Genomic DNA, 20776 nt, shown 5'->3' on the forward strand with positions numbered 1-20776 from the left:
AATGTGTATAGGCTTAACAAAAATTAGAGACTTGGAATTCTCTTGGGGGCTTTGTCAAGTTAGGCTTTGCAGATGCAAATTTGCAACGATTCTATTGAATTGAACACTGTAAAGAAAAAAAAACCATGGTTTCTTGGAGATTGGATGGTGGTGAAATAGTTTAACTTCTTCACTTTGAGGGGTGGACAGTCTGGAGAAGGTGTGCATGGACTCTTGAAGCCTCGCTTTCTTAATTTCATTGTCCTAATCAAAGGAGCTAGGAGGGAATTTTTTTCTTTCATTCACCATTTTATTTAAAAATATTTTATTATGTTCTAGGTGAAAGTTTACACAATACAATAGGTTCCATGTAGCGGTTTTTATATCAATTGTTTGGTGGCAATTTTTACATCTGTGTCAGTATCCCATTATTTCCTTTGCTTTCGCTTCTGTCTTTCCTTGCCCTCTTGTCTTTACGTTTGGGTTAATGTGGACTATTTGGTCTCATATAGTTGATTATTTTAAGGGGGCACATTCCTCATGGGATATAATTTATTTCCAAGTTCAAGGGGTATTTTAGCATGATAGTTGAAGAGTTTTTCTAGTCTCTGTCAGTCCTCTAAGTCTGGCCCTCTTTAGAAATGTGAGTTTTAGTCTACATTTTTCTCCTGTTTTTTTTCTGGGACCATCTATTATGTCATTGTCAATAGTGGTTGCCCAGCAACATGTGGTTCTAGACTGGTCCATAGGCTGTTAGTCGGGTGGGCTAGTTTCTTTTTTAAGAATTGGTGTTCTTGACCATCTTTGTTTCAGACAAAAGACAAATAGTTGTGTCTTGAATAGGTACTTGCAAGTTTTTAAGATTCCCAGATGCTACTCACCAAATTAGTATGTGGAACTTTATCTTTATGAGCTATGTCATGTTAGTTGACTAAATTGTCTTACAAGATTGTGGATCTAAGCCTTTTAACTTATTAAGCCAATCTCTGAGGTGTTTTAAGTCTCCATATCTGTACCCTCCAACTTCTTTATTATATATATGACTATATGTGCAACTCATATGAATATGCAAATACATATGCCCACGTGTACAATAATAAACATGCACATACATGCACTTGCATGTATATTACTGTATAGACATGCTTTCATAAATATCGATGTAACTTACTCATCTTTTTTTAATGACTGTTGCAAAATTGTGTAAATTATAGCATTTAGCAAAGTTGTCTCTTGTGTTTTTGTGTGCTTTGGTCAAGTTGTATAGACTTCAGCCATATTTTGTATTTATTGCCTTTCCCATTACCAGAAATAAATGTCTAGTATCAGAAGGTGGGTCTTCCTCTCTCTCTCTTATCCATCCCTGGTAACCATCAAATGATGTTTCTTTCTGTGGCTGTATTAATTTTGGCTTTATGAAATGAGATCAAACAATATTGGTTTATGTGATTGACTTATTTTACTCAGCATAATGCCTTCCAGATTTATCCACGGTATAAGATATTTTGCAGACTTCTCCCTACTCTTTATAGTAGTGTAATATCCTCTTTGTATCTAGCATAAGTTGTTCAGATGTTCAAGTAGTACTTTTGAATTGAAAAAAAGTGGTATATATTATTCTGTTACTGAAGAAGAGAGAAGAAAATCCTGTGTGTATCACATAAAATTTTCTCCTGGCCTAGAAAAAATGTCCTTATAGGCTATAAACGTAATGAGAGAGTATATAGGGAAAAGACAAGACAAGATTAGACATTATTTTAACTAAGCTATTGATTATTGGTAGGACTTTATAGTTTTCACTGTTTAAGGAAAAAGTAGATTCAGTCGTTGTTTTTTGGTTCCTGTTGTACCTTTCAGGAAGGTACTCTTGTGTGTAAGACTCTCAGTCTTACCATAGGATGAAGTTCTATGTCTCTGAGATTATTAGAGAGGAAGGACAGAGAAGGCAAGAATTGAGCAAATATTGAAATTGATCCTAAAAAACAAGAGACCTTTAACATGTCAAAACTGCCCACTCTCAACATGGTGGGATTATTTGATTGTAAATTTGTGTGTCAAAAATGTAGATTAATTTGACAAAAGTTTAAAAAATATTTCCATGTAAAAAGACAACTATCATAAGAGTCTGTGCATAGTAGCTCCTATGTTTTATAATTTTTAAAAATTGCACTTACATATTCCTCTATATAGACAACAGGGTTTTTGGTTATGCTTAGCAAGTAATTTTCTATGCTCAATTTTATTCTCATCAAATATTACCACAACTGAAGCTTTTGTGTGTAAGCAGAATATGTACCTGTTTAGTTTCCTCCCAATTTATCACTAGTCCAGTCATGGCCACTCTTATGTGTTCTTTGGGGGATTATAAATTGCAGTACTATTGGAGGAACCAGACAGTGTATGCATATGTGATACTATTTTGTATTATTCACTTTTAATTACATGATTTAGGTAGTAAAGGTGAACTGTATTGTTTGAAAATCTCATCTATCAAAGCTATATTTAGTATATTGAGAGCAAATGTTTTGAGAATGATGAGGGTAACGAATGTACAAATGTGTTTATACAATTGATGTATGTATGGATTGTGATAAGAGTTGTATGGGCCCCCAACAAAATGATTTTAAAAAGTGATATTTAGTATATCTAAGCCCATAGACTAGTCTTTCTCTACTTACATCAGAAGGAATGGGTAAAAGACAGATACTAAAACAGAGACTGGTCTGTGATTAAGTCATGTCCTGGCAATAAACTAAGGTTTTGTGCCTTGCCTTTTGCAAAACTTCACTTAAGTTTGCAGACTTTGATTTTATCGTTATCCCCTTTATCAGACACCTCTTTTGTACTAATTCAGAGCCTCTTAGCCTTACCTCTTCCCAGAACCTTTATTCACTTTTCAATCCTGGCTGTCGCCATAGTGATCTGCTTAACCTGGACTCCAACCAGCTTCATGTGGACACAGTCCAAGACTTTTTTCTTGCCTCACTCTCCTTTCCTTCCTCTCTAGTACTGTACTCCTTAGTAGTCCCTGATATCCTCTCATAATTAGGTTTTGTTGTGAAGAGTCTATGCTCAGCCATCCTTTTTCATGCCCCCGTGGTCTATATACTAATGAATTCTCTTGCTTATGTACTGAACCGTCAGTTGATCTGACTTATTTTGTCACATATAACCTTGGTACTGTGCCCAACAAGGGAAACAGATAAGACATGATCTTTTTTTTTTTTTTGAAAAGGGCTCACCTTCTAAAGTTAAAGAGATTCATAGAAATTCACCAGTTTATTCGACGACTTGTTTACTCTCCTTTGTGTGTGTAAGGATAGTGTGGGCACTTGGAAAACAACGACGGAGAATGACAAAATCAGTCTTGGGCTTCATGGAACTGATTTGTCTAGCAGAAGTGTTACATTTTAATCTAAACTATTTGTCATTTATAATGTTCTAGTTTCTTTCAAACTAGGTATTAGTAACAATGCAGACGGTTGTCTTTGACTATTTATCTAAACGTTGGTGGTTTAAAATGCCAGAGGAAAGGCCAGTCAGCTTGCATTAACAGCCACGAAAATATTGTGGAGCAACTCCACTCTGTAACATGTGGGGTCGGCATGAGTCTGAAATATGACTCACAGGTTAACTGCCTGTGATTAGGTCTTTCCCCTGACAACCACCTTTTAAGAGTATATGTTATAGGGAAAGCTATGACAGCAGGAACTTGAGGGGATTGCCTTGTTTTTCCAGAGCTCATGAGAGTGCAGCTTACCAAGTTTCTGTTGCTTGTTTTAGTGGGAAATATTTGTGTTTTCATTCCTGACAGTTTTCTGTGTTATACAGTTTCTGGCTTTTGACGGTTTTACTGTAAGTGAAAGTTGGTTTTAAAGGATACTCTGTCACTTACTAGCAAATTATACAACAGAATCGGAATTCAGGTCTGGATAGAGCTCTAGGCCCAGAACACTAATCCTAAGATCATAGGATTCAGATTTGTTTGAAGTTCACCCAAGATTCAAGGTGCTTGGGGTATCGGTTGCACTACTAACCCCAAGGTCAGTAGTTTGAAATCACTAGCTTCAAAGGAGAATGATGAGGCTATCTATTCATAAATAAAAACAGTCTTGGAAATCCATAGGGGCAGGCCTGCTGTGTCCTGTGTGATCTCTATGAGTTGGAATTGACTCTGTTGGCAGTAAGTTTATTTTTTTTAGAGTGAGTGCTAGTCACTCTAACAGTACTCAGTTCACCAGTGAAAAATTACTTCCTACATTGCTTCTGCTAATTGACAAACCTTTTAGGGTGATCCAATAAAACAAAAATTAGATAGCTGATGACATGTAAAAACTACTTTGAGCAGGAATTCGTAATCTACCTTATTTTATGCTGTAAACTTATTTGACAGATTGATAAACCCTGTGGATACAGCCTTAGAATAATGTGAAACATTGTATGCATAAGATTACCAAGGAAATGAATTATATTGAAATATACTTATCAAAAATATTTTAAAAAGATATTATTTACTAATACTTGCTTCTTTATTACTGTGTTAGCAAGATCTCATGTTGGGAAAATTGCTTTACTTTCAATGTTGTCATGAATGGAAATGATATTTTAAGATATTTGCAACCATTAGTAATGTGATATGAAAATTTGTGATGTCTATTGTTGGCAAAGCCTCAGGCACTACTAATGTGGTGACTTATTAAGTATGTTGGTAATTGGAAGAGTTACAAAAGTTTGTGAGAAATAAAAGTATAAAATTAAAAATAGATATTTATATTCACAAATACCCCCACCCCCATGAATTCTAGTCAGGTAAGAGTATTTGCTGTAGTGCATTTATTACTGATTAGAGTCTTTCATGTGGTACCTAATCAAGCCTGCAGAGTGTATTTGTGATTAGGCAATCCAATAACTAATTACTCCTGCATGTATATTAACTGTTCATTTATGTTTGGTTTTTCTTTTTTTATCCCAGTGGTAAGGATAATGAGATTGTACAAGTGATGATTACAAACTGTGAGGAGCTTCATAGGAGAGCTAAGAAGCACTTTTAAGATCCGCTGGGCCTCCTGCTTGGTAAAGTGTGGGGTCAGCAAAAAAGAAGATACTCAAGGAGATAGATCAACTCAATGACTGCAACAGTGGGCTCACAATTGTAAAGATGATGCCCGACATGGCAGTGTTTCATTCTGTTGTAGCAATGTTGTGTGTGAAATTGCTATGAGTCAGAACCCACTGGCGACACCTAACAACAAAGCAATGACAACATTTAAAAACAACAACACTTACAAAGAATTTAGACAAACAAATATAGTGGAGTGGCTGTTAGAAAAAATTGGGGAGAAAAATAAAAGTTTCAATGACTAATTGTTTAATGTTGAAAGAACAGAGAAGAAAATATATGAGAAGGGGCTTCAAAACATTTGTGGACAAATGTTATCATTTAATTCCATTTTTTCCCTTGCCCTTTTGTAAACCTACTTGTTTGATTAGGGTTTTGGTCTCTGGTTCAGAAACCAAGATTTCAGATGTAGAGCATGACTGGGGCTGGAAGATAGAAAGGCAGAATGGAGCCCTACCTGAAGGCTTGGAAGACATAGAAGATATTCAGCACGTGACTGACATCATTATGCAGCCACTGCCATCTATATTTTACATGTATTAATTCCCACATCAACTCTCTTACTGTTTGCATTTTACAGATGGAGAAACAGGCATAGACAGATTAAGTAGGTTACCCAGAGTTAAGCTAGGCCTGTTGGACTCCTATGCTCAAAAGTGCTTAATGCAAGATTATTCTGATGGCAATTTGGAATATAGATTATGTAAAAGTTACACTAGAGACAGGCAAGTCACATCAGAGACTGTTAATAACGATTGTACTACTAAGAGATGGTAAAGGTGGCCCAGATGCTGACTTTTTATTTTCCAGCTTGGAAACGTGCAAGTTTTTGTTCTCAAGTTTGACAGCCTCTACAAAATAGGAAATGAAAATCTATTGTTCTGTGTAAAAAAACGTGACCAGGAAGCTTTACATGTCTTTGGACTTGGCTAATTAATTCCTGTCTTACAATATCAACCATGACTGAAGACTTCATTATGGCCAGGGTTTTGTTTCTTATTTATTTATTTTCCCCAATAGATTTAGTGAGAGATAATGCACATCTCATACACTTCCATAGTTCCATTGTATTTAAAAAGAATTGTATATACATCACCACATTCAGTCCTAGTGTATCCTCCCTATCTCATATTCACTGTTCGTTCTCCATTTCCCCTTAACCTCCTCCCACCCTTTCCATACGCTATTACATCGATTATTGTCTCTATACATCTTCCCCTCTGTGCTTCATGAAGTGGGACATACACACATATATTAAAAAGAAGAAGAAGAAGGAAAGACTACTGACAATATTTTTTAAAGCCAGAAAGAAAACCTATGTTGAGAAACTAGCAAGAATGGGTCAAAGGGGAGATCAAATGACCAGGCATCATTTACTGTAGTTCCATCCCGCATTAGCAAATTTACAATAATCTCCACTTAATAGGCTATTCTTATCCCTACACTGTGATCAGAGGGAATCTGCCAGAGGCTCTATCTTGATAGGTACTCTGTAGATGGATTTTGGGCTCCCATTGTCATCCACAGCTGTCTGAAAATTGGGTGCTCACAATTTAAGCTCTGATACCTTTCCCTCCTTTGTATGTGGGTTTTGTTATTTGTCATCTTTGGATAATTCAGTGTGCTTCTTCCATGTGGATTTAGTTGATGCTACCCTTAGATGGCTGCTTGTTTGAATACACACCTTTAAAACCCCAGATGCTATTATTTTTGATAGCCAGGTGCCATCTTTCTTCACCATGAGCAGGGTTTTATTGTAATAACTAGTTAATATTTGTGTTACCCACTACCTTACTCACTTGACTGGATAGTAACATCAGTGGCACAGTTTTTAACTATTAAATTGTATGAATAAACCTATAGCCTTTATATGTTGTGCTTGATGTTATAGCACAACAGAGGGGAAAAAAAATAAAAATCTGGCTTAAAAAAAAAACAATTTGAGAGAATTTATGACCAAATTGGAAAGTAAAGTTTTAGGTCAAGGATAAATTTACAATGCATTCAGGATCTATAGCAGGATTAATTTATCTTTTTAAAATCATTTTATTAGGGGCTCATACAACTCATCACGGTCCATATATATACATCAATTGTGTAAAGCACAGTTGTACCTTCATTGCCCTCATTATTCTCAAAACATTTGCTCTCCACTTAAGCCTCTGGCATCAGCTCCTTATTTTTCCCTCTCCCTCTCCACTCCCTCCTCCCTCCCCCTCACGAACCCTTGATAATTTATAAATTATTATTTTGTCATATCTTTCACTGTCTGATGTCTTTCTTCACCCACTTTTCTGTTTTCCGTCCCCCAGGGAGGAGGTTATATGTAGATCCTTGTAATCGGTTTTCTCTTTCCATCCCACCCTTTCTCTACCCTTCTGGTATCACCACTCTCACCACTGGTCCTGAAGGGATCATCCACCCTGGATTCCCTGTGTTTCCAGTTCCTATCTGTACCAGTGTACATCCTCTGGTTTAGCCATATTCGTAAGGTAGAATTGGGATCATGATCGTGGGGTGGGGAAGGGAGGAAGCATTTAGGAACTAGAGGAAAGTTATGTTTCATCATTGCTATACTGCACCCTGACGGGTTCGTCTCCTCCCTGTGACCCTTCCATAAGGGGATGTCCCATTGCCTACAGATAGGCATTGGGTCTCCACTCCACACTTTCCCTCATTTACAATGATATGATTTTTTTGTTCTGAGGATACCTGATCCCGTCGACACCTTGTGATCACACAGGCTGGAGTGCTTCTTCCATGTGGACTTTGTTGCTTCTGAGCTAGACGGCCGCTCGTGTACCTTAAAGCCTTTAAGACCCTAGACACTATATCTTTTGATAGCTGGGCACCATCAGCTTTCTTCACCACATTTGCTTATGCACCTGATTTGTCTTCAGTGATTGTGTCGGGAAGGTGAGCATCATGGAATGCCAGTGTAATAGAACAAAGTATTCTTGCAGTGAGGGAGTTCTTGAGTGGAGGCCCAATGTTCATCTGCTACCTTAATACTAAACCTATACATATATGCACATAGATCTATTTCCACATCCTTGTATATAAATATATTTACATACGCACATGCCTTTATTTAGACCTCTATAAATGTACTGTGCCTCCTAGGCTCTTTCCTCTATTTCCTTTTACTTTCCTCTTGTCCCACTATTATGTTCAGCCTTCATTAAGTGTCCAATAATTTCTCTTGGTTACATTACCCTTGGTCACGCCCTACCAGGCCTCCTACACCCTCCTCACCACTGATTTGCATCACTTGTTCTCTTGTCCCTGGGTTTGTTAACACCACTTCCTTTTCCCCCACCTCCCCCTCTCCCCTGTCCCCCCCCCCCGGAACTGTCGGTCAGGTTATTTTCTCCTCCAGATTGTTCATCCAGCCTGTCTTATTTAGAAAGACTGCGGAGATAATAACATTGCAAAAAAAACAAGACAGAGCAAAACCAAGCAACAAAAGAAAACAAAACAATAAGTCAATGACAAAAAGCAAAACAAAACACAACAATAAGAAAGAAAAGCTTGTAGTTAGTTCAAGGACTGTTGGTTGGCCTTTAGGAGTGTTTTCCAGTCGAGTCTGTTGGGGCGCCAAGCCCTGGCCCCAAAGTCTATTTTTGGTATTTCCTGGTGACTGCGTTGCTCTGTTCCCCTTGCTGTTCCATGCCCTTAGTGTTTTGCCTCAGTGTGGTGGGATCAGATCAGGCGGACTAGCCGGATTAATTTCTTTGATGTGAAAATACAGCTACCACTGTGCTAAATCCTACTTTTCCAGGTACAGGAAAAGAGGCCTGAACCAGACATTTCAGAAAGCTTAAAAATAATTTGAACTTACACTACTGTCTGGAAGAGAAATAATGAGCTTCCATTGCTCTCCAAGGAGCTTTGGTGGTGCAATGGTTAACTCCTCGGCTGCTGACCTGAAGGTTGTTGGTCCTTGGGAGAAAGACCTAGGAATCTGCTTCCTTAAAGATAATACCACGTAGAGTCTCAGTGAATCAAAATGAACTCAATAGCACCTAACAACCACAATGAGAGTTGTCCATGTTAGAGGTGGATTGTAGTGTCTCTGAACTAAATGGGAGTTTATAACAGTGTATCTAATCCAAATCCCATATTATAGAGAATGCTAGTGCTTTGTTGGGTGATCACAAAGCTTGCTATTGGCAGAGTCTGCGTTACACACGTAGCCAGGCATTTGCTGGTAATCATTGTATCCTAAAATGAAAATCTCCAGTTCTCTTGCATTGACTGTTGGAATTGGCTTTCCTTCTGATTAATAACTTGTCCTAGGGTGAGAATTAAGAGCAAGAGAAAATACTTATTTTTATTTTTCCAGCCTGGAAATCTATAATTTGATAAGTACAATTGACAGCCCAAAGCTAAATAAAAGATATTTATGAAGAATTCATTGTTTAGATCAGAGCATTAGTCTAACAGTATGACTGAAAAATAAAACTGTGACAGAAAAAATGGAAATGGGGACAAGAACCTGTTTTTAGAGAGTGTGAAGATGATAACAGTTTTAACAGGCTTCAAAATCTTCGTTGTCTTATAGTGGGTTAAAAACAAATACAGAAGAAAAGACTGACCAGAAATATCAGAAAGTTTGAAATAAATAAATGTGGTGGGAGAGTTGGACTGATAAAAGTGTTTGTATGTGTATTTGTTCCTAACGTAAGTTTATACAAATTGTCTTTATTAAATTTCTTAAACTGATTCAGGCTGTGCAACATTTTTGTTTTCTGTATGTGTTAGGACATTACTATTATAGCCTTTTGTTTTTCTTTCAGTTTTATTTACCATATATACTCATGTATAAGCCGAGTTTTTCAGTACAAAAAAAGTGCTGAAAAACTGGGGTTCGGTTTATACACGGGTCAGTGGTACCCCAGTGAAGTGTAACATCTCACAGGTGATTGCCGTTTCTCCACTGTTCACTCAAAGCCCTGCTGATACTGCAAGGCTTTGAATGTTTGTTTACTCACACCTAACAATCAGAACCATCCTATGACGTGGACGGCTCCAATTCACAGAAGCACCTGTAGTGATTCACTTACGCTGGCGGCTGAACTGGTAGGGATGTATCTGTGGCTGCGCTGCGTCTCTCCCCTCTGGTCTCTGTGTTAATTCACATGCTGCATTTCCCACCCTAGGCTTATACTCAAGTCAATCAGTTTTTCTGGTTTCCCAGGTAATAATTAGGTACCTCGGCTTATACTTGGGTCAGCTTATATTCGAGTATATATGCTATTTTGTTCTGTCTTTGCATATTCTTAAATTTTTACCTCAAATTCTTAGTCATACATTTCTATTAATCTCCTTCAAAATTATTTGTCTCAGAGGTGACTTACTATCTTTTTGTTTTCTAGACATGCTGCTATAGCTGTTAAATGGGGTTGCTGGAGGAAGAATTTTAAGTGAACATTTGTTGGTTTTTAAAAAGTTTCAGATCATGATTTGTTAAGGAAACTAGTAGCGCAGGGTCTACTACATAGCAAAATGAGAGCAATAAGATGCTGACCAAAAATACATAAGAGAAGTGGTGTCTGGAGATCTGGGGAAACTCTTATAATGAAAGGTATATTTTTAGACAGGATGTAGTCATGGTTAACCTAATTCCTAGTCTCTTATTTTAATAAACATTCACTGAATGGCTACAATTTGCAGACACTGGGCTAAGTTTAGAGTCTGAGGATATGAAGATGAAGACACTGATGAAGCCTGAGTATTCAGCAGCAGCATGCAAACAGTTCATAGAGTATGATACATGTTAGAGGAAATGTATTCCAGGTCTTCTGCAAACTTTATATTCTGCCCTGTAATTTTTGTTATGTTATTTTTGGGTGGGGGGGAATAATGCTTTCTTTTTTTCCCCTCAACATTTTATTAGGGACTCATACAACTCTTATCACAATCCATACATACATCAATTAAATAAAGCACATCTGTATATTCTTTGTCCTCATCACTTGCAAAGCATTTGTTCTCCACTTAAGTCCTTTGCATCAAGTCCTCTTAGTTTCCCCTCCCTCCCCCCATCTCTCATGAGCCCTTGATAATTTATAAATTATTATTTTGTCATATCTTGCCCTGTCCGGCGTCTCCCTTCACCCACTTTTCTGTTGTCCTTTCCCCAAGGAGGAGGTCACATGTAGTTCCTTGTAATTGGTTCCCTCTTTCCAACCCACTCACCCTCTACCCTCCCAGTATCGCCCCTCACACCCCTGGTCCTGAAGGTATCATCTACCCTGGATTCCCTGTGCCTCCAGCTCCTATCTGTACCAGTGTACATCCTTTGCTCTATCCAGACTTCCAAGGTAGAATTCGGATCATGATAGTTGCGGGGAAGGAAGCATTTAAGAACTGGAGGAAAGCTGTATTCTTCATCGATGCTATATCGCACCCTGACTGACTCAACCCCTCCCCTAGACCCTTTTGAGAGGGGATCTCCAGCGGCCTACAAATGGGCTTTGGGTCTCCACTCTGCACTTCCCCCTTCATTCACTATGGTAAGATTTTTTTTTTCTGATGATGCCTTATCCCTGATCCCTTTGGCACCTCGTGATCGCACAGGCTGGTGTGCTTCTTCCATGTGGGCTTTGTTGCTTCTGAGCTAGATGGCCCCTTGTTTACCTTCAAGCCTTTAAGACCCCAGACACTATCTCTTTTGATAGCCGGGCACCATCAACTTTCTTCGCCACATTTGATTATGCACCCATTTGTCCTCAGCGATTGTATCATGGAAGTGTGCACTCAATGATAGGATTTTTTTGTTCTTTGATACCTGATAATTGCCTTTAAAACCTCAGACACTATCTCTTTTGATAGTTGGGCACCAGCAGCTTTCTTCACCACATTTGCTTGTTCACCCGCTTTGGCTTCAGTGGTTGTGTCAGGAGGGTGAGCTTCATCGAATCCCAATTTAATCGAAGAAAGTATTCATTATTTGAGTAGAGTCCCAAGGTCCTTCTGCCACCTTAATACTAACCCTATAAATATAGACACAAAGATCTATTTCCCCATCCTCATATATATATTTGCATATGTACGTGTCTTTGTCTAGACCTCTATAAATGGCCTTTGCCTCCTAGCTCTTTCCTCTATTTCCCTGACTTTCCTCCTGTCCCACTATCATGCTCCGTCATTACCTGGGTTACAGCTATACCTCTTCATTACCTTACCCTTGATCATTCCCTACCAGGCCTGCCACTCCCACCTCACCACCAATTTGGATCCCTTGTTGCTTGTTCCCTTGTCCCTGGGTTTGTTAACACCACTTCCTTACCCCCCAGCTCCCCCTATCCCATGTCCCCCCGGAACTGTTGGCCCCATTGTTTTTCCTGCAGATAGTTCATCCAGCCTATCTTATTTAGACAGACCCGTGGAGATAATAACATGCACAAAAACAAGACAGAGGAAAACAGAGCAATAGTATACAACGAAACAACAACAATAAACCACTGACAAAGAACAAAATAAAGCACATCAAGAAAGAAAAGCTTGTAGTTAGTTCAAGGATCATTTGTTGGCCTTTAGGAGTGTTTTCCAGTTCAGTCTGTTGGGGCACCGCCCTGGCCCCAAAGTCCACCTTCAGCATTCTCTGGGGGCCTTGCCACTCCTTTCCCTTGCTGTTCCGCTGCATTCCTCCAGTGCTTTGCCTCGGTGTGGTGGGATCAGTTCGGGCAAAATTCCCATACTGTGTCTCCGGTGCTGTCCCCTGCAGGGCCATGGGTCGGTGAGGGGCGTCATGCCTCATAGTGGATCCAGCCATGTTGTCCTCTCTGTGGACTGGCTGCTCTACTCAGGAACATCATCTTCACGGCCTGGTGGGCCAGGAATTTTTGTTATATTCTTATCTCACTCCATATCCATGGAGTACCTGGTTCCTAATGTCTCAAGGCAGATGTGGTATTTCACGTAGTAAACAGGTTTAAGAAGTTCGAGAATGATGAGGGCAACAAATGTACAAATGTGCTTGACACGATGTATGTATGTATGGATTGTGATAAGAGTTGTACGAATCCCCAATAAAAGGCTTTTTAAAATAAATAAATAAAAGTGGTTCAGGAGGGAATCAGTGGATATAGCCATAATAAATATTGATATAGGGCAAAATGGTATTAGAAAAAAACCCCATCAAATGCTGGCATTTATTATAAGCGAGTGATAGATCTGATGAATACAGTATGCTTTTTTGAGAGGGAGAGCTATTATTTATTATTATATTAGCCTTGATTTTTGAAAGTATATACATATATAAATTTTATAAAAGTAACAAATTTAACTCATATGGTAGCCTTTCAAATGTTTGACAACATGTTTTAAAAGTTATCAAGCCTAAAGATTTATACTATCTTTAACAAGCACTTAGAATTGATAAATGATTTGCTTAAGCCACACAGTACCCATCTCATTGCCGTTAAGTTGAATGAGCAAAGCTGTCGTAGTTTCTTAAGTTGGAAACTTTCTAGAAAATCTCTAATCTTTCTGATTGCCTTAATAGCTGGGTACAGTTTAAATTGTTGTTGTTATAAGCCATTGACATGGATGTGGAGTAGTAATTCATTGCAGTTTTGATCTATTTTTCTAATGTGTGTTTCTTCTAAAAATGGGTTTATACTTCATTTTATAGAACAGAAAAATCTCACAAGGTAGTTTCTATTCATGTTGTTAGGCTATTAAAAGTTTTGACGAACACCTGGCCAAACCTAGAGCTCTTCCTTATTCTCATTCATACAGATTCTGTGCAATTTCTTCCTATCTGTTCTTTCCTTCACTCCCTTTGCCTTGTCAACCACATTCGTTCTTCTTTGAGGTCTTTGTTTAGATGTTTATTTTCCTTGGATGTCTAAAAGTAGAACTGGTGGCTCACAAGTAATATTTAATTTCACATTCAATACTTGTTTTATCAACCATATGTGCAAAACTGCCCATTTGAAAATCAAGCCAACTATTTTTTTTACCAAGTTCAGTCTGTATAAGCTATTTTAGTAAATTATATTTGAAAAACAACATTTACATAAGGTGACTCAACATGCACACCTGAAGCATTGTGATAAAGTAATTTCTGTTCCTTTAAGCTTCAAGTTTATAGCAATTTAAATACCTATAACAGATGGCATCATAGTTATAGCATCTGAGTCCTCAAGAAGGTCACAATTTATTTGATGAGATAAAGAAATAGATAATTTTAAGATACTGTCTTCAAGGCACAACAATATAAAGAAAAGTAGATTGCATTTGCAGTTTGAAAACATTGATTCTAATTTCTATTCTGCTTTGCATTACCTTTGTAAGCATACAGAGTCATTTAACCTCGTCAAACCATACCACTACTTCAACTGTTAAAGGAGGATTACTATCTACCTATTCTGGTGATAGAGTAGGTTATGTGTTTGGCTGCTAACCAAATGGTTGAAACTATCAGTCACTTCTCAGAAGAAAGATGAGCCTTTCTACTCCCCTAAAAATTTAAAGTCTTGGAAACCCACATGAGTAGTTCTGCTCAGTCTTATAAGGTCAAAAATGAGTTTGAATTGATTCCATGAGGTGGGTACAGAGGGAGGGAGCGAGGGAGGAAAGGAGGCAGGGGAGAGAGAACATGCATGAGAGTATGCACAGTGTAGCGTGGTGAATAAACAAACCATGGCTTGGGAGCTAGACAAACTTAGGTACCAAATCTAGAACCTAGCTCACCGCCATTGAGTCAGTTCTGACTGTAGTGATCTGGTACATCAGGAGTTTATAATCCGTACAACAATCATAAACAATGGGGAAACTGAGACTCAAAAAGATAAAGTAACTTGCTCAGGGTCAATACATAATGGAATAGGGATTCAAACGAAGACAGAAGGTATATTTACCCTAGTGGCTCTGTTGGTTAGGCATTAAATTGCTAACCACAAGGTCAGTGGTTCAAACCTACCATCTACTCCTGGTGAAAAATATGAGACTGTCTACTACCACAAAGATATATGGTTTTGGAAAACAGCTCTGAGAATCAGAATCAATTCCATGGCTCAGAAACTCATTACCATTGAGTGGATTGGCCCTGCTGAAGGAACAAAATAAAAAATGTGTAGGTCTTATGATCAATATTGCATTTGCTTTCCAGCACCAGGTTGCTTAAGTTAACTTTGTATAATGGCTCTTCCTTAATTTTTACTGTTTTTCTTTCACTCCTTCCTTGGTTTATGAAGCCTTGTTTCTGGAGTAAGTAAACTAATCTCCAGGAAGTATATTGATCTCCAAGGATAGGTTGGGTAGAGGATGTAAGGGGAGTGGCAAAGGGAGGTGATAAGGATACTGGTAGGACAGACTTTTCTAACCTAGCTAACCCTCAAGCAAAATTCTTGCAATGCTTAGAGGGGGAAAGAGGACAGGTATGGGAAATGTCCTAGGGAGGAAAAGGAAAACAATCAAATAGAAAAGCCTAAATCATCTGATTATATCATATCTTAAGACTTTAATCAACCATTGAAAAAATAATAGGCTTTCTGATTTGAATTACTCTTCAACTAAACTAAAAAATATCCTAGAGGATATATATACACAGGAATTTAAAAAGTGCCTCATAATTTAAAATTTGAATTTAGAAGTTCAGAAATATTAAGTAAATGAAGATATGAATTTTAATTTAAAATTAAGGTTAATCCTTACCTGTTCCTTCTCTTGGAGAACAGAGATAAAATGATGATAGGAGCTCTCATGATACGTGATTAGCGTCTCCTTGTGAGCAGGACTCGCAACATCCTGTTTGCTCCTGACTGATTTAAAAAAAGAAAAAAACTGTTTGAATATAACATAGGTACTCCTAAAGATAAGAAGCATGCTTGCAAATTAGTTTTGTATACTCCCCCTTCTACATGAGTGTTCTTGCAGAGTAGCAGAGAAACACCTACCTTTTAACCAGTTTCTCAGCAGTGTTATAGTTAGACTTGCCTAAAATACTGCCTACATGCTTTTTAAAAGTTGATCAGTTATGCTGTAAGCAGTCACCAAATCTGCATTTTTCTTCCTTTGTTAATAATAGAAGTTACCTTTTGTTACTGGTAAATGACAATACCTCACATCCTTTAACTCTAATCCTCATACCAGTCCTACATGACAGGTCTGTCCTATTTCATAGAGCAGTCAAGCAATCAGCAAGGGTGAATAACTTGTTCAGGAGAAAGCCGGGATTCAAACCCAGGTTTTACATTCTGAAATGATACTTTTCTCCTTTAATATGTTGGCTCTTTCTTTTTGTTTGCCTCTGGTAAACAATGTGGGAGAACTAACTAAAAGACTGCTTACTTCAGAAAACTACGAGGAGAGGATGCTTGCTCAAATGATCTGATTTGAGGATTTCATAATTGCTTACATATTCACTTTTTCCTTTGCCTTCAAATAAACTGGGAGACAAAGGAAAGAAGGCTAAAATTTAGGGACTCTACAGAGGTACAGAGCTGAAGCGAAGTGGTCTTCAGATTCTTACTTTAAATCCTCTGGACTATGTGGAAGCCCAACCTTCCTTTCTTATGTACTCAAAAAAAAGTCTTTCTTTTAAACAAAACTAGAAATATTAAGGAGAGAATTCTTACTCGAAATACCCCACCCCAACACCCCATCCTACTCAGAACCGGAAGAGTGAATTATCAAATCAGTGGTGTTCACTAGAAAGAACTGGCTCCACAGATGGCCACCTCAGTGTTGCAAGGGCAGCCTGGGACTGGCCAGCTTGCCTGGGACTGAGCAAGTCTATATAATCAGGGATGAGGTAATAAGAAAATCCACTTGGCAAGCAAACCCAAAGTCAGTTTCTACAAACAGCTTTATCAGTAACAGCGGTAAAATGAGAAGTAAGAAAATACAGTGGTAAATAGACTGGGTTCTGGAATCACATTACCTGGTTTTGAATCCCAGTTTCACCCCTTAGTATGTGATGTCGGAACTATCCTAACCTCCCGTATGCTTCACGGTCTGTATCTGTAAACAGTAGCTAAGGGAGCCTACTTCACAGTTTTGCTATCAAGATTCGGACGGTGCCTGGCACATGATAAGTGCTGCTGCTGCTGTTCTTAGGTGCACTAGAGTTGGTTTTGGCTCATAGTGACCTTGTGTACAACAAAAGCAAGCATTGGTGGTTATTATTCTCATAATTGCTTCTATGTTTATGTCCGTTGTTGCTGCCAGTGTGGCAGTCTATCTTGTGAATTTGTTTTCTCTAACAGTATTTCCTAGAACTTTCTCCTTGGGGAATTGGGTTGGCAAGAAAAGGGTATTGTTGTTAGGTGCTATCCAACACATAGAGACCCTTCCTATATGATGTAACAAAACACTGCCTTGTTGGGCGACATCTGCACAATTATTGTATGGTTGAGTCCACCATTGTAGCCACTGTGTCAATCCTTTTCAGGAGAGTCTTCCTCTTTTTCACTGAGTGGTCCCATCTGATAACATGTCCAAAGTACATAAGAGAAAGTCACATACAGCTTTCTAAAAAGTATTCTGGCTGTGCTTTCTCCAAGACAGATATGTTTGTTCTCCTGGCAGTCCATGATTTATGCATACTCTTCACCAACACCATAATTCAAATGAATCAAGTCTTCTGTGTTCTTCCTTATTCATTGTTCAGCTTTTGCATATGTATGAAGTGACGTGGCGTGGGGCAGGTGTACCTTAGTCTCCAAGTTGACATCTTTACCTTTAGACTTTAAAAAGGTCTTTACAGCAGATTTGCCTAATGGAATCTATCATTTGATTTATTGACTGCTGTTTCCATGAATATGGACATGGATCCAAGTAAATGAAATCCTTGATTATTTCAAACTTTTCTCAGTTTATCATGGTGTTATTTATTGGTCAAGTTGTGAGGATTTTTGTTTTCTTATATGGTACCCCCATATAAGAAAAATCTGAATTTTTTCTGAAAGCTAAATATTTAAATTTTATACAAAACAACCTTATCACCTTCCAAGTACTTACTATTACACTTACCGTATTACACTTGCTATTACACTTACACTTGCTATTATGCTCGTGTATAAGCTGAGTTTTTCAGCACAAAAAATGTACTGAAAAACTGGGGTTCGACTTATAAAGGGGTCAGTGGTACCCCAGCGAAGTGTAACATCTCGCGGGTGATTGCTGTTCCTCCGCTGTTCATTCAAAGCCCCACTGACACTGCAGGGCTTTGAATGTTTGTTTACTCACATCTAACCAGTCAGAGCCGTCCTATGACATGGACGGCTCTAATTCACAGAAGCACCTGTAGTGATTCACTTACTCCGGCAGCTGAACTGGTAAGGTTGTGCCTATGGCTGCGCTGCTTCTCTCCCCTCTGGTCTCTGTGTTAATTCACATCCTGCATTTCTCACCCTAGGCGTATACTCGAGTCAATCAGTTTTTCTGGTTTCCCAGGTAATAATTGCCGTATAAACTCAAATATAAGCTGACTGAGTATAAGCCGAGGTACCTAATTATTACATGGGAAACCAGAAAAACTGATTGACTCAAGTATAAGCCTAGGGTGGAAAATACAGAAGCTATTGGTGAGTTTCAATAATCAAAACAAATGAAAATAAAATTACTAAAAATTGAGACATCAGTGGGGCAATGTATTTAAATATTTATTTTAAATAAAAAACATAAATAAAAGGACAAGTCAGTTAATATTAGTAAACCAGCACAGTAAGTGGAAAATAGGTTCAACAAAAACAATAAGGTATCAACAATGATACCTTAAGAGTACTACTATTCCCTGAGTTCCATCAGCAACCAAGCTAAAGTGTAAAGAGTTAAAATCCTTCAAAACTGGATTCCTCATCATCATCCGTATCCCAATGCAGAGCTTCAGCTAGTATGAGGTCATCATAGACGCTGTCCTCACAGGGGTACCACTGACCTGTGTATTTTTTGTTCTGAAAAACTCGACTTATATACGAGTATATACAGTAGGTACCTTGGCTTATATTTGGGTCGGCTTATATTCGAGTACATACGGTAATACATTTGCGAAATCTGTGATTCCATTCTTGGAAACAGTTTTTCAAACTCAACTATTTAGATGACTGACAGCACTGCCCTAATTTTCTTCTTTACCCCTGCTATGTCATCAAATCGCTATCCTTTCATGTTCCTCTTCATTCGCAGAAACAAAAAGAAGTTTGACGGAGCAAAGTCAGGTGAGTAAGGTGCATGGGGCAAGAGAGGCATGCTGTTTTTGCTAAAAACTGGCTCACTGAGATGGCTGCGTGAGCAGGTGCATTGTTGTGGCAAAACTAGTCCCCTGCCACAAATCAGGCCTTTTTTGTTGCATACTGTTACGCAATCTTTTCAGAACCTCTAAATAGAAAGCTTGATTAACAGTCAGACCTGGTGGAATGAACTCCAAATGCACTACGAATTGACATTTTCGTGAATTCGGGAAATTGATGGAAGTCCAGAATGAGTTTATTATCAATCAACATTTCACCATTTTTGAAATGAGTGAACCACTTGAGTTTTTCCCATAGTGCTGACCTTGTAAACTGTGTTCAGTATCACAACAGTTTCTGTGGCATTTTTCCTGAGCAGGAAACAAAATTTCACATCTCGACACTGCTCTCTTAAATTGACCATCTTAGCCCTTTTGCTCCACATGGCATCAGTGCGATGCCCAAATCCAAGCATAACAAAAAAAGTCTCCTTAACCAAAACTGTTAAGAAAGGCTTGGAATGGAGACAGAACCTAATATAAGAGCTTCGGAAATGTGTGGACAGGTACAAGGACCTCTTCATCTTCTCCATGACCAACATGAGGAACAGCAAGCTGAAGGACATCTGGAACACCTAGAAACACAGCCAGAACAAAGTGATGACGGTGGTCTTGGGTCCAAGTCCCTCTGATGAGTTCAAAGATAATCTGCACCAGGTCAGGTGAAGTTGGTCTTCTTTTCACCAATAGCACTAAGGAGGAAGTCAATGAGTGGTTTACCAAGTTCACTGAAATGGATTATGCCCGAGCTGGTAACAAAGCAGCCTTCACTGTGAGCCTGGATCCTGGGCTCCTGGAGCAGTTCCCATGGAGCTGCAGCTGAGGCAGCTGGGCCTGCCCGCCACCCTCAAGAAAGGTGTGGTCACACTGTTGTCTATGACTACGAGGTGTGCAAGGAGGGTGACGTGTTGAACCCTGAGCAGGCCCGCGTCCTGAAGCTTTTTGGCTATGAGATGGTTGAGTTCAAGGCGACCATCAAGTACTTGTGGGATGCAGTCTGGAAGGTTTGTGCAGATGGGTCACAACCTGCCAGAGAGCGTGGGAGAGTCGGCAGAAGACAGTGATGACGACTAACAGGGTGCTCATACGCCTCTCCCAAGCAGCAGGACGGCCCCCAAACCCACCCTGTGAGGGAGCAGCTATTTATTGTGCAACGAGAGCGGGAAAGGACTGTATTTTTATATAAGAATAAAAGTTCATTTACAGGCTTCCTCCCTGTGGGCAGCAAAAGAAACTCTTAATTAGGAAAAAAAATGGGCCATCATAAAAACAAGAGGTTCAAATGAAACTGCTTTTATGGAAAATTCACTGTGACCAGAGAGAATCTCTCCAGGCGACTCCACTTGGTGCACGAACTTGGAGTTAGTTGCTGGATGCTCACTTAGTGGGAAAAATGTATACTAAAAAAGCTCTGCCCAGCTGAACTTTTTGCT

At 38.8% G+C, this 20776-nt stretch overlaps 1 protein-coding gene, 1 non-coding gene and 1 pseudogene across 2 annotated transcripts in view; all 3 read left to right on the top strand.

The window, feature by feature from the left end:
• Positions 1 to 20776, top strand: part of KIF13B (kinesin family member 13B) — a 267948-nt gene that overhangs the window by 39485 nt on the left and 207687 nt on the right. The gene's annotated exons all lie outside the window — the stretch shown is intronic.
• Positions 15744 to 15878, top strand: LOC142455789 (U8 small nucleolar RNA). The gene has a single exon (XR_012785919.1). It is a non-coding gene; the product is annotated as a U8 small nucleolar RNA (small nucleolar RNA).
• Positions 19728 to 20417, top strand: LOC142454592 (mRNA turnover protein 4 homolog pseudogene; annotated as a pseudogene).

The sequence above is a fragment of the Tenrec ecaudatus genome, chromosome 8 (assembly GCF_050624435.1).
Source record: "Tenrec ecaudatus isolate mTenEca1 chromosome 8, mTenEca1.hap1, whole genome shotgun sequence".
Classification (NCBI taxonomy): domain Eukaryota; kingdom Metazoa; phylum Chordata; class Mammalia; order Afrosoricida; family Tenrecidae; genus Tenrec; species Tenrec ecaudatus.